We start from the raw sequence: 12,440 nt of genomic DNA, 5'->3' as shown, positions 1-12,440 counted from the left end.
GAGCATCCATAAGAGATGCATATTGGCCATCTATGGAAGTCCTCTACTGAAGATTAACTTGATCCCTTGGGCAGCCATTGTACAGTTAAATTAATTCAGGGTAAGCATATTACGTGAATACATCCTGTAATGCCGGCTGGGAAATTATGGGAGTTGAAGTCCGCATATCTTAAAGTTATCAAGGTTGAATAACATTGATCTGCACTGATCTTCAAATTCTTCTGCAGAATTTTAAACTCTTCAAGTTACTGTCTACAGCAGTGTTCCCCAACCTTGGCAACTTGAAGAAATTTGGACTTCAACTCCTAGAATTCCCCAGCCAGCATTTGCTGGCTGGGGAATTCTGGGAGTTGAAGTCCAAATTTCTTCAAGTTGCCAAGGTTGGGAAACACTGGTCTAGAGGACAACTCAACATCTCCTTTCTCATCATCTACCTTTCTTCCAAAAGCTCAAATTGTATTATTTCTATTTGTGTCAGGCTCTGTATCTATTTACTTGTTTTGGACTGAGAACTCCATTGCAAATGTTTTAACAACCTCACATACAGTCCCTATACTGCCTTGTGGAAAGGTAATTGTCTTTATAAAAAGACTTGATTCATTTTTTATAAGGAGTATAAAAATGCACGTATTTAGTTTGTCTGGATGGCATTCAACTCCTTGATGCATGGAGGTGGATTTTTTTAAAAAAAAAATACAGCTATATAGGAGGTCTTAAATTCCAATTTCCAAGCTTCACGGTTCTTGAAAAAATTTGAAACAGAGATGCTAACTTAGGTTTATGAGAGCAGAGCTACCTACCCAGAAGATTTCTAAGACTTACAGCTTCTGTTTCTCCCATTTTCCAAAGTCCCGAGACTTGTGTTAAGTCATTTTTCAGACTTATGGTCATTTCCTGAGTTAATTTAACCTCAGATTTTTTTTTATCAACTAAGATGCTATTTTCATTGTTTCCCAGTCACATCTACTTCTACCTACTTATGCTATAAGTGCAGAAAATCTGCCACTGTCTGCAGTTTGAAATCTTATAATGCAGAAAAGAAAATATCATCCTGTCTTTAAAAAAACAAAAAACAAAACTGGGATATGGCCGAGAGCTTTATGTAAAACTTGAATGTATTAAAACTGCAGAGCCCCTCCATATTCACTTAGGCCAACCTACAACCCCTCAATGCAAACTATATATACGTATATATAAACCACATGCCAGCTCTTTGCTGTCCCTTTTCCTATGTTCCATTTCTTGCTCTGCCTTTGATATCTCTTTGGTGTCATCTTCCTTAAGTGGATTTCAGATGAAGAAAAAGAACGGGAAAAGATTAATGCAGAGAGATAATTATCCTGTAAGCTCTGCTTTACATGAAAGGAGAATTCAAACCATTAGTTAACTTAGAACAATGTCCTTATTTTAATTAGATTTTCTACACAGATACTGGTAGACAGGCCTACATACTTACTATTACGACTACAGTGATACCTCATCTTACGAACTTAATTGGTTCCAGGAGGAGGTTCGTAAGGTTAAAAATTCGTAAGACGAAACAATGTTTCCCATAGGAAACAATGTAAAACCGATTAATGCGTGCAAGCAAAAAAAAATTAAAATCACAAAAACGGCGCTCCACTGGGCACCGCCGCCCGGCTGTCACCTTATGAAACAGATGGGCGCTTCTCAGCGTTCTCCTGAACGCTGAACCCGAAAGGTTCGGCAAAAGTTCGGGTTCAGGAGAATGCCGAGAAGAGCCACTGCCCGTCTGTCACCTTCCGAAACAGCCAGGGGGCTTCTCAGCGTTCTCCTGAATGCAGAAGTTCGGCAAAAGTTCGGGTTCGGGTGAACGCCGAGAAGCACCGCCGCCCGGCTGTCACCTTCGCAGAAGAGCAGTAGATCTGTCGGCCGGTCAGGAGGCTCAAACGGAGGTGGGAATCCCAATAGGGAATTCCAGGGGTGGAGCTTTGACATCACGAAGATGTCCTTCCTGGAGTCCACGTATTGCAAAATCTCCATTCCCACACTAATTTGGTGCCAGCAAGAAATGGTATTTGTTGGTTCTCCAAACTAAAAATGTCCGCTAGTGGTTCTCTGAACTACTCAAAATTTCCTCTGCCAGTTCTCCAGAACCTGCTAGATTTTGCCCGTTAGTGACTGTCTGAAAAAAGGTCTTATGACCCAAATTCAAAATTCCGACAGTTGGGCCCCCTCCATGGTCATGTGACAAAACTGTGAGTGCTTGGCAAAACATTTACAGCCATTTATAATACCCCATGGTCATATTTTGTGATGACTTTGTCAAAACCTGGCAGTAACTTCGTATGTTCATCAAAACCACACCCCTAGCAAACCATTCACTTAACAACCATTCTAGGACCACTGCATTCGCTTAACAGCTGCTGCAAAAAAAAATGGGGTCAGTTATGACCGTCACGACATACCATCATAATGGGCAGGCTTGGTTATAGTTGTATATCAAGAACTATCTGTGTAAGCATATATTTTGGTAATGGAACAACAGAAGTTGAATCCAAATTGAGGGAATCTTTAAAAACCTGGGGATGATGGATTCCGGTCCATTCTGCTCAGTATGAACAGAAGAAATTGCAACCCACAGTATCGCTTGAATCTAGAAATAATTCAGTTTGTTGTCTACTTCGTTTTCTTTCTTCTAAAGATAAGAAGTCCATCAAGAGAATGGACTAGAAATCCTTTCAACTGAGGAAGATGAGGCAGCTTTTAAGGCTTGTCTCATACCATAAAGTTTGTAACTCCTCACCAAGTGCCAGTCTTGTACTATTGAACAGGAGCTAAGCACGATTTGCAACCAGATGTGGTACTCAGAGCCACTCCAGAACTTGCTTCCAAAGTGTAATCTTTAATATGATAACAAGGGGATCATTAAATATATGAGGAAGAGATAATGAAATTGCATGTGCAATAATTAATTAAACTAACAAATGAAATAAAAAACAAGATTGGTATCCATTTACTTCTAGCAACTCTAGAGTGAAGTCTAGATCTCTTTAGCACGGCCTGGTGATCAATGCAATTGCTTTAGTATAGATCAGTATAACTAGAAGTTGGTAAGAGTTCCTTCCAAAGTAAATGATTGTATTGCAAACATGGAGGGAGACATGGCCCAAGTGGGAATAAAAGCATACATCTGTCTCCTTACAATAAGAGCCCCTCAGAAACTTATGAGCAGGTAGCCTCCCCTAAACACTGGGAGAATCAAACAAGAGGAAAGCATTGAAAGGCCTTCAATCATTCTGCTGTTAAGGTCAATAAGCATTCAGATATGTCTTCATTTCCTCTCCAGAGGGAAAAAATTGCTGGAAGGTGTGAAGGCCTCAGAGGAGTTACAGTATATGTGTGCATAACAGGGGCGGGTTCCTCCCAGTTTGGACTGGTTCACTTGAATCGATAGCGATCGCTAGTAATGTCACTGACCCTATTTGGTTGGTGCTGGTCCATGGGCGCCACAATCTTTTTTTGGAAGTTTTTAAAAAATATTGTCTTCTGAGCATGTGCAGAAGCCAAGTTTCTGGCAGTGTGCATGCCGTCACCATCATGTTTACAGCTTTCCCCCCCCCCCTGGATTTTTTGGCACTGCACATGAGCACGCAGGAGGAAGAAAACTGGTAGCAAGGTGAGTTAGAATCCAGCCCTGGTGCATAAGTGCATGTGTAGTTTCCACATGAAAGTTTCAGGTGATGGTGGTAGTGTTTGAAGATCCTCTTTCCCTGGCTTACAAAAGGGTTCATTACACAAAGCTGTGGTGACAACAAGTCAAATCAAAGTATTACTTTTAGACTCTTTGCATGCAAAAATGATGAAAAATCTGAAGCCAGCCGTGGTAGGATATTTATCATTTGCAAAGAAACTCAGATCTTCTCAGGTCCTCCCAGTGGGACACAGTCAAGCAGAGAGCTATTTTTTTTTGATGCCGTGCAGAGACCAATTAGCAAGAGACGCTATTAAAATAGACATTTCATAATGTCAAGCTCTGTGCATGTTCACAAGTGGGCTGGATTTCATTTAGCCGATATTCCACTAACATGTCGTAGCATTTTGCTTTTCCATACATTTCTGCAATTGATGGGGCAATTGTTTTTGCCCAGATGGCCATGTTATGTGTGCACTGCAAAACAACAACAACAAAAACCACAGCCATTTCACGGCAGATGGTGACAAAGAATTGAAAATGTGCAAAATTAAAAGAGAGACGAAGAGGATGGATTTGCAACACTCCAAATCTCATGGTGAACATAATTACCAAGTTTAATTACAAGTGCTGATGAGTCAGACACGAAACTGTCCCAGATAGCATCCCAGGGAGAATCTTATCTTTATTCTACCACAGATAAGAAATATATTATTGGAAAACTGTCCTAGTGTCCTAGTTCTCTAATCCTAAAAGAACTGGCCTGTAGGCAGATTGCAGATTATCCCTATACAGAAATGGTTCTCCAATTTGGAAGCGTATGAAGCAAGATTGGATGGTGATTTTGGTTGCACATTTATTTACACATTATGTTTTCAGAAACAAGGAAAAACAACAGAGCAGTAGAGCCCAAGGTCTCGGAAACATATTTGTGAAAAAAATGTGGGGAATGTGCTCTGTAGGGGAGGTACAGAAAGGATCTCTTTTCAAGTTTAGATTAAATTGCAAGTGAAGATATTTTTAGACAGGCAGTTTAGTCTAGCAATTTAGACAGTGGACTAGAAAGAAAGAGGCCATGAGTTCAAGTCCCACCTTGGCCATGAAAACCAGCTGGGTGATGTTGGACCAGTCAATTCTTTCTCAGCCCAACTCACATCATAGGATTGTGGTTGTTGTGGGGAAAACAGGAAGAAGAAGCTGTGCTGGAGATGTTCACTGTCTTGAGTTATTTGTAAAAATAATAAAAATAGGAAATAAATAACAAATGTTCCTTGCGTTTGTTCCCTTGGTTTTTCTGTGCAACTGATATCCAGGAAATCTTGAAAGTTCTAATTAATATCCTTTTTTTTTTCTGGCGGGCCAAGACTGACGTCTACAGCATTTATATATAAATTGGGTAACATCCCAATTTCATGCTGAGCAAGGTCCCAGCTTCAAGCATAGATGTGGACAAAACTGTATTATAACTACAGTACATTTAAATACTTTGTTTTCCTCCCCTTCCCCCTCCAGCATCTTGGGCTCTAATGGGGATTCTCCACAGAGAAGTGTTTGGGGCCTTTCAAATGATATTGACCGTAATTTCTCTGCCTCCTCCAAACTGGATGGTAATATTTATAGTTCCAATGGAACTAAAAGGCCTGCAGCAGGGAAAACCACCACAGAGGCTCTTAATTCTTCAGTTGTCCTCATTCTTGTTTTACTACTTGTTCACCTGAGACCAGAAACACTCACAGAGCAAGGGAGAAAGAGTATACTTGTTTAACACTCCTCCTTAATGGTTAGGCAAGTGGAAAATAGTGGCAATGTGTAGAGAAAGAGGGAGACAATGCAGAGGGCATTTTTCTCGAGACTATGCAGTTTCACCCAGATAAGACCAAAAAATCAAAAACAAAAATGCAACAACCCTTTGTGGGTATTGACTACAAAGGGCTGCAACCTTTAAACAGCTTGATTGGTTTTATGTGATAATCAGCAGCTTTAATATTTAATCAGAAAAGCTGAGATCAGAAAGCTGACGTATCCATTTCTGAAATTCTCCATTTGCAAGTGCCCTAAATCTTGCTTTTCTTGTATTTTAAAATATTGGCAGGTACTCCCCAGCAGGCTTTTGGGAGAGATAGCTGGAAGGATTATTTTAAAACCTACATTTATCCTGTAAACGTGCTCTGCACAGCATACCAGATACTGTGCATTTCATGCTTGGAATCCAGAATGTGAGTGGAAAAAATAAACAAACGAAGAAATAAGGGGGTGGGGGGAATGACCTCATGCTTGTTATAGGTGATTTTAAAATCCCTGAAAACAATGAGAAATGTAGTGACTCCTGCTGATGCAGCTTTTTGATCACATCTGATGCTCTCAATATCCCAATTTTCCATAATTATTTAAGGTGACTCATTCTTATCCTTGGAAAGACTGTGCTGGGATATCCAGCTTAGAAGAGCTTTTACTGGTGGAGTCTCTAACAATACATTTACAAAATACACAGGCAGCAGAGAATTTGCTTAAAACTGTTGGGAGGGCATGGGGTGGGTGGGAGGAATATCATCCCAAACTATAAATATGTCATCTCAGCTAGAGACTTAGTTCAATTACACTGTTCCTAAAAGAAAACTAAGTTACTAATGACAGCCACACACTGGACCATACATCTAAACTAGATAATTTAAGCTGCAGTCAGCAAAATGTTCCTAAATAAAAATAGGATGCAGCATCTTACTGGTCTCCTAGTGAAGCATGATGATCTATGGCAGTGATGGCGAACCTATTGCATGGGTGCCACAGGTGGCACGCGGAGCCATATTTGCTGGCACGCGAGCTGTTTCCTTAGCTCAGTTCCAATGTGCATGTCTGTGCCAGTCAGCTGATTTTTGGCTCGCACAGAGGCTCTGAGAGGGCATTTTTGGCTTCCTGAGAGCCTCTTGGGTGATGGGGGAGGGTGCTTTTACCCTCCCCCGGCCTCAGAGAAGCCTTTGGGACCTGGAGACGGCGAAACACACGCTTACTGGGCCCACCAGAAGTTGGGAAACAGGCCATTTCCGACCTCTGGAGGAGCTCTAGGTGGCAGGGGAAGCTGTTTTCACCCTGCTCAGGCATTGAATTATGGGCATCAGCATTCACGCATGAGCAATAGCGCGCACACACACTATTTCGGCACCCGAGGAAAAAAAGGTTCGCCATCACTGATCTATGGCAATAACCCAATATGTTCGCACTCAAAATGCAAATAAATTGCAGTAGGCAAATGGTTCCAATGTGCAGGTATGTCATGAGCTAGAAGAAAACACATCTGTTTCAAATCCTAGCTTCAAAACATTATCTGTACACGTGATGCGGCAGTTTCACATACATAACACTAAGCAATAGTTTTCTTAACCATGATTTGCATATTTGGAATAAATTGGAATAAACTGGATTTGCCAACACTTATAAGCCATTGTAGATTTCTTTGCATAAAACATTAAACTAAAATCAAACCAATCATGTTATGTTTACATTTAAGCCAGTTTTTCAGTTATTTTCTGTTACACCCCCCCAGGAAGAAATAAACATTCCCCCCCCACTGCACTCTCCACTGGGACGATTGCTTGCAATATTCAGCACGTTTTCGTTGTAAAAACTCAAGCAGCGTGATTGGGGTGTAATATGTTTAAGTAACACCTTAATTTATTTGGCTTCATGCTATCTTCTGCCAACATTTTTAGACACAGTAAACATACCGTCTTTCCTTGTCTCCCACCCTAGTCACAGTGAAGCCAAGAGCTACATATGTTTCATCATATTTCCTCGGCTTAGCTTTCGGGAGGCTTACGTTTGTTTCATTATTTCTGTCTCTTTCCTACTTTCTTTTTATCCCTGTTAAATATTTTTCCATGGTGTCTCTTAAGGGTTTATCTGCATATCTCCTGCTCTGTGCTGTGTGCTATTGTTCGGTGCAAAAAGCCCCCCTACTCCCTGCAGCAAGAAAAAGCACATTCCCTGGGGTCACGCGCCCTTCCACGTCCTTCCAAGGGGGCCTGCCCCACTATTTGAGAAACACTATGTTAGGCTAATGATTGATTCCAATTATTTTATTACTATTTTTGACTTCTTGAGATCCAGAGCAAATCAGTCCAACTACCAAAATATGAACCTACTGTATCAGGTGGAATTAAGTGATTCCACTTAATTTAAAATTGGATTGCCATCCTGTTATGAGAGACAGAGGTAGGGGATTCCAATTAAAGTTAAATATACTGTATTTATACAGCATAAAATTATTGTTTTATTCTACATTGCAATAGGAAAATAATGTTCTATATAAGAGGTAAAATTATTCTGCCAGAAATAATGAAATATTATGAATGCTATATCTGGAGATTGTCATAAACATGACTCACATTTAGTCAAAAACAGAAGAAACGTCCTGCACCAAAATAAAACTGCCATTTTATTGTGTACATTTGTTTAATAGGATGTAACACTGCATCCCTTTGATGTAAAGCATAAACATCATCTACTTTAGTAGATATTTATTACTTTGCTTCCTTCTGGTTCAACAAATAGCAAAAATTACCATTTCAGAAGTTTCCTGTAATTATTGTTTCACAGTTAGCACAAGTGGTGGTGGTGGAAGATAAAATGGTCCTGTACAAGCAGCGTGCGTGTGTGCTCGCCCATTGCTTGTGAAAATGGAGTTTTTCCCACTCATCCGCCACTTGCATGACCCAGTTCCCAACAGGGGTTGGGGACCCCATGTTACACAATAGCATTTATATATATACTTACTATATCTCATCACTTCATTATGGAGTCTCTTATAGACCAGAAATGTACTGTCTATCACCAGCTATCTGAGCATGTGTGAACATCTATTGCACAAACAGTGCCTCTCAAATCCCATTAAGAGGACTGTGGATAGAATAATTCAGCAGGCACTAAAGCAATGCTGCCACATCTCTTCATTTCCTGCTCAATAGGATTATTTTTAGAACAGTTATCACATAAAATTTGAAAATGATTAGCTCTAATTATCACATTTTGTTGCTATGTTGGTCCATGACCAAAATAAAGATTTTGGTTTGAAATATTTGTTATGAATAGTTCATGGATGAAGACAAGAAACTGTCATAATCAACAATAACTCAATGATTCATCCAAATTTCCTATATAGGACACCTCCAGCTACACCGGTATTACCTGATCTTATTTTATAGAGTTTTCTATACCTAATGCTTTAGATAGCAGATACCTGTCAAAATGTATACACGTTTAACCCATGCTCATGTAACAATCCTTTTCAAGCATTCTTTTTTACAATCTTTTAGTCCAGTTCTTAATCAGAGGATCGTGTCTTCCTTGTACTTCTTGAGATTATAGGCGGGCACTCACAAAATTATAAATAATACAGGAGAACCGGTATTTCAGAGGGAAGGTTATTGGAGGTTTCTCTCCAAATCTGGATTGCTATGCAACACAATGTTTAGAGTGAAGCTGTTGAGGACAGTATGGATAGAAACAATATGGATCATATTTTGCTTTTACATTTAACGTTTAACATTCAGGTCATTAGTTTGTTGATAAGTCTGTAAAATGTAGAGGAATCAGGGAGGCAAAGGGTGTTGAGAAGCTGTTGTGGAATTTGTGCCCTTTGGCCTTGATCTCCTCATTCCTTAATTTCAGATTTCACAGCAATGATTTCAAGGCTAACCATTATGTGACTGAATGAAAGATCTACATTCTACAGCTTTCAAAGATTTTTAGGCATTAGTAGGTGAAGGGATAAACACGGGAGCAGACATATCTGATTATTTGCTGCAAACGTGTATCATCTGATAAAAGCTACTACTTACTGTATTAGCAACAGACTGGAGAGAAAAAAGGAAATAAAATATGGAGCAGTTACCCTTTATTTTTTTTGCCCCAGTGCTACAATTGAAAAACATCACCAGATGTCACTTTTCAATCCCCCCCTACCCTCTGTCTTCCCCCCTCCTACAGCCCTGATGCTTTGAAGGCTACAATCACATAGCTATGGCCCCCATTGCAAGTCGATGGGGCTTCCTGAATAGACAGATGCACCGCTGCTCCTCTGTTATAGCTAATAAAACATTTGGGAGCTCGGATTCTAAATTTATAAATAGCCCAAGGGAAAACACACAGACTTTTTTCCTAAACTAGAAACAGGGCTAGGACACCTTTGCTTTTCTAACTATTTTGGTCTCCATATCTATCTGTCTGTCTGTCTTTTCTCTCTCCTCTCCCTCACTGTATCTGTCTCTCTGTGTGTCTGCCTGTCTGCCTACCTACCTATGCCCTGTAATGACCATCAATCCATCTGCACAAGACCCTCCAAGGGGGTCGGATTTTAAAGATATGAGTCCCAATAAATGGATTCACCTTTGCCTTCACACAGGGAGCAGGTCTCGGTTTTGCTGGCAGTTTTTCGCTTTTCTCGAATTTTCTCGTATTCTGTGTTTAGGGCGCTGAATAGAAAGTACAAAGTACAAGTGCACTAGAGTGCCTTCCGTCCCCTATCCTATTGCTCTCCTATACCCTTCTTCTATTCCTATATCTCTTCTTCTATTCTTTCATAGATATATTTTACTATGAGTATCTCCTATATAACTATGTATATATACCCACTAAAACTCTCATTGTGTATTGGAATAAATAAATTAATTAATTAATTAATAAAATAATAAAAGAAAATAAAATAAAAAGCTCCAGCTTCGCTCGGGCTCCGACGAGTTTCTTCTTTCCCGCGCAGTTCGCGCCGAGCCCTCACGAAACTCCCTGAATTTCTCCTCTTTGTGGTTCGCCGCCCGCCCCTCCACCCCATCCGCAGCCCGGCTCAGCCTCGCTCTCCTTTCTCGTTTGGGGAGGAAGTCCCGTTCTTTTCCCCCCCACCTGCCTCAACGTCAGCGCACCCCCACCACACACAGACACTTCGGGCTGCGAAACCCCCGTTTCGCATCTCCTTACCCCGCCCGGGTCAAGCCCTCGCCCAACACAGCCTTTTGCCCACCCATTTCCCCCCGGCAATCGTCCCCAACGCTCAACTCTCCCAACTCCCAGGGGAAGCTAGGGGAGGGGAAAAACACGCGCCCTTCAGGCGAACAGCCCTTCATCCCGCGCCTCAGGATGGCACGACCTTCCCTCAAGTGGTCCCCCCCCCGACCCACATCCTGACAGGGAGGCACGATCCAGTTCCCGCTCACTCCCCACCGAAGGCTTCCCCCCCACGCCTCCCCATTCGTCCCAACTAACCCTCCCCCCCAAAAAACGGGTCGTTTTCCCCGACGGTTCCGTTTTTTCTGAATACCCAGAAACGGCGCCTTTTCTTTCCTCCCCCCCGCCCCATTCGCGCCCACTGCCTCCCCTACAGCCCGTTGCCATCCTCCCCTGGCAGACTAACCCAGTTCCTTTCCCTCAGGTTCCCCACCGTTCCCAAGCCTTCCTCCAACACCTCCCTCGCTTAAAAGCAGCCCGTCCCGGTCCCGCCAGGCTCCGTTGCTTATCGTCCTTCGGAGCTCGATTTCAAAACCGCCCCCACCCCATTTATTTGGGTGGGGAAGACGCCCCCTCCTCCCACCTACCCCCCGCAAGACCCACTTCTGTCTGAGCACCAACTTCCCAAATATCCCGTTCAATCCATCGGACTCCCTCGGCTTAAGTCCCCTCCATTAAGCCCCCCTCCCCAATCGGGAACCCTCCCCCCAAAAAATTAATCTTTCCACAGATGACATAACGTTGTCCCAACCCCCGTCTTCCTCGTTCCCTGTTTTCTCTCACTCTCTCTTTATCATAAATATATAAATTATGCTAATTAAGACCATTGCATATTCACCGAACCGGGTTCCCCCCCTCCCGCCTCCCGGTGCACGCTACACCGGCCCGCGGCACCCCCCCACTCACCGCTGTGCCGCCGGGAGAGAGAAGACTTGCCCCCCAGCCCGGGCTGGGGCTCCGCCGAGCCGATCTTCCCCCCCCTCCCCACACGTTTTTTCCCTCTCCTTTCCTTGGAAATGATTAAAAATTCATCTCACAGCAGTTGGAGCGAAGGTTGCTGCATACACACAGGAAAAAAAGGGAGGGAGGGGGGCAGCGCTCCCTCCCAGGCCCAGCCGGCCTCAAATCCTACTTGGAAGCGCAGCCCCCGAAGATTTGCAATCAGGGATGCCCCCTCCCCATCTCCAGGTAGAGCCAGAGAAGCTGTTGCCCCGCCTGGGGGTGGGGGAGGCTGGAAGGCAGGGGCAGATTTTGATACTCGGGATTTTTTTAGCTGCTGCGTCATGAACATAATTTATGCAAAGGCCTTTGCCGCATCCTGCATACCCCCGAGGCTGCCGCTAGGGGGAGCGGAGAGCCCCCTCCCCTTTTCAGCCGGCTTCCCCTCCCGCCCGTCCCATTTCCCCACCCACAACTCTTCAATGCGAGGGAGGCTTCATGTGCATATATAATATATTTCTTCTTCTTTTTTTCTCTCCCTCCCTTTCCCCCCTCTTAATTTCGTATCAAATCATAGAAAGTGGGTGGGTGGTGGAAGGTGCCCAAAGTGAAGGTGTTTCAGGAATGTGTGGTTTTTCTAAAAAATATTCTTTTTTTAAGATAACACAAAACAGAAACAAACAGAATGTACACTGCACAAAAAAAATAAAGGGAACACTTAAAACAACACTGTGCCTTCCGTCCCGTCCTAAAGTTTCTTTTTCATTTTTACTAGTGCGTATATTAATATTCTTATATCTAATGTTTATTTTTATTTTTTTCTAGTATCATGTATATGAATATTATTATATAT

General features: G+C 42.5%; 1 protein-coding gene across 2 annotated transcripts in view; it reads right to left on the bottom strand.

Moving 5' to 3' along the window:
• Positions 1–11,931, bottom strand: part of POU6F1 (POU class 6 homeobox 1) — a 42,399-nt gene extending 30,468 nt beyond the window's left edge. The window contains exon 1 of one of the 2 annotated variants that reach the window (XM_070740714.1): positions 11,555–11,931. The gene's annotated coding sequence lies outside the window, so the exon portion shown is untranslated. The remainder of the gene's footprint in view (positions 1–11,554) is intronic. The other variant, XM_070740713.1, reaches the window with a different exon arrangement.
• Between the last annotated feature and the right edge of the window lie 509 nt (positions 11,932–12,440).

Source organism: Erythrolamprus reginae, chromosome 2, assembly GCF_031021105.1.
Source record: "Erythrolamprus reginae isolate rEryReg1 chromosome 2, rEryReg1.hap1, whole genome shotgun sequence".
Taxonomy (NCBI): Eukaryota; Metazoa; Chordata; class Lepidosauria; order Squamata; family Dipsadidae; genus Erythrolamprus; species Erythrolamprus reginae.
Note: the sequence above shows the minus strand (reverse complement) of the source record. Positions and strands in the feature narration are given on the sequence as shown.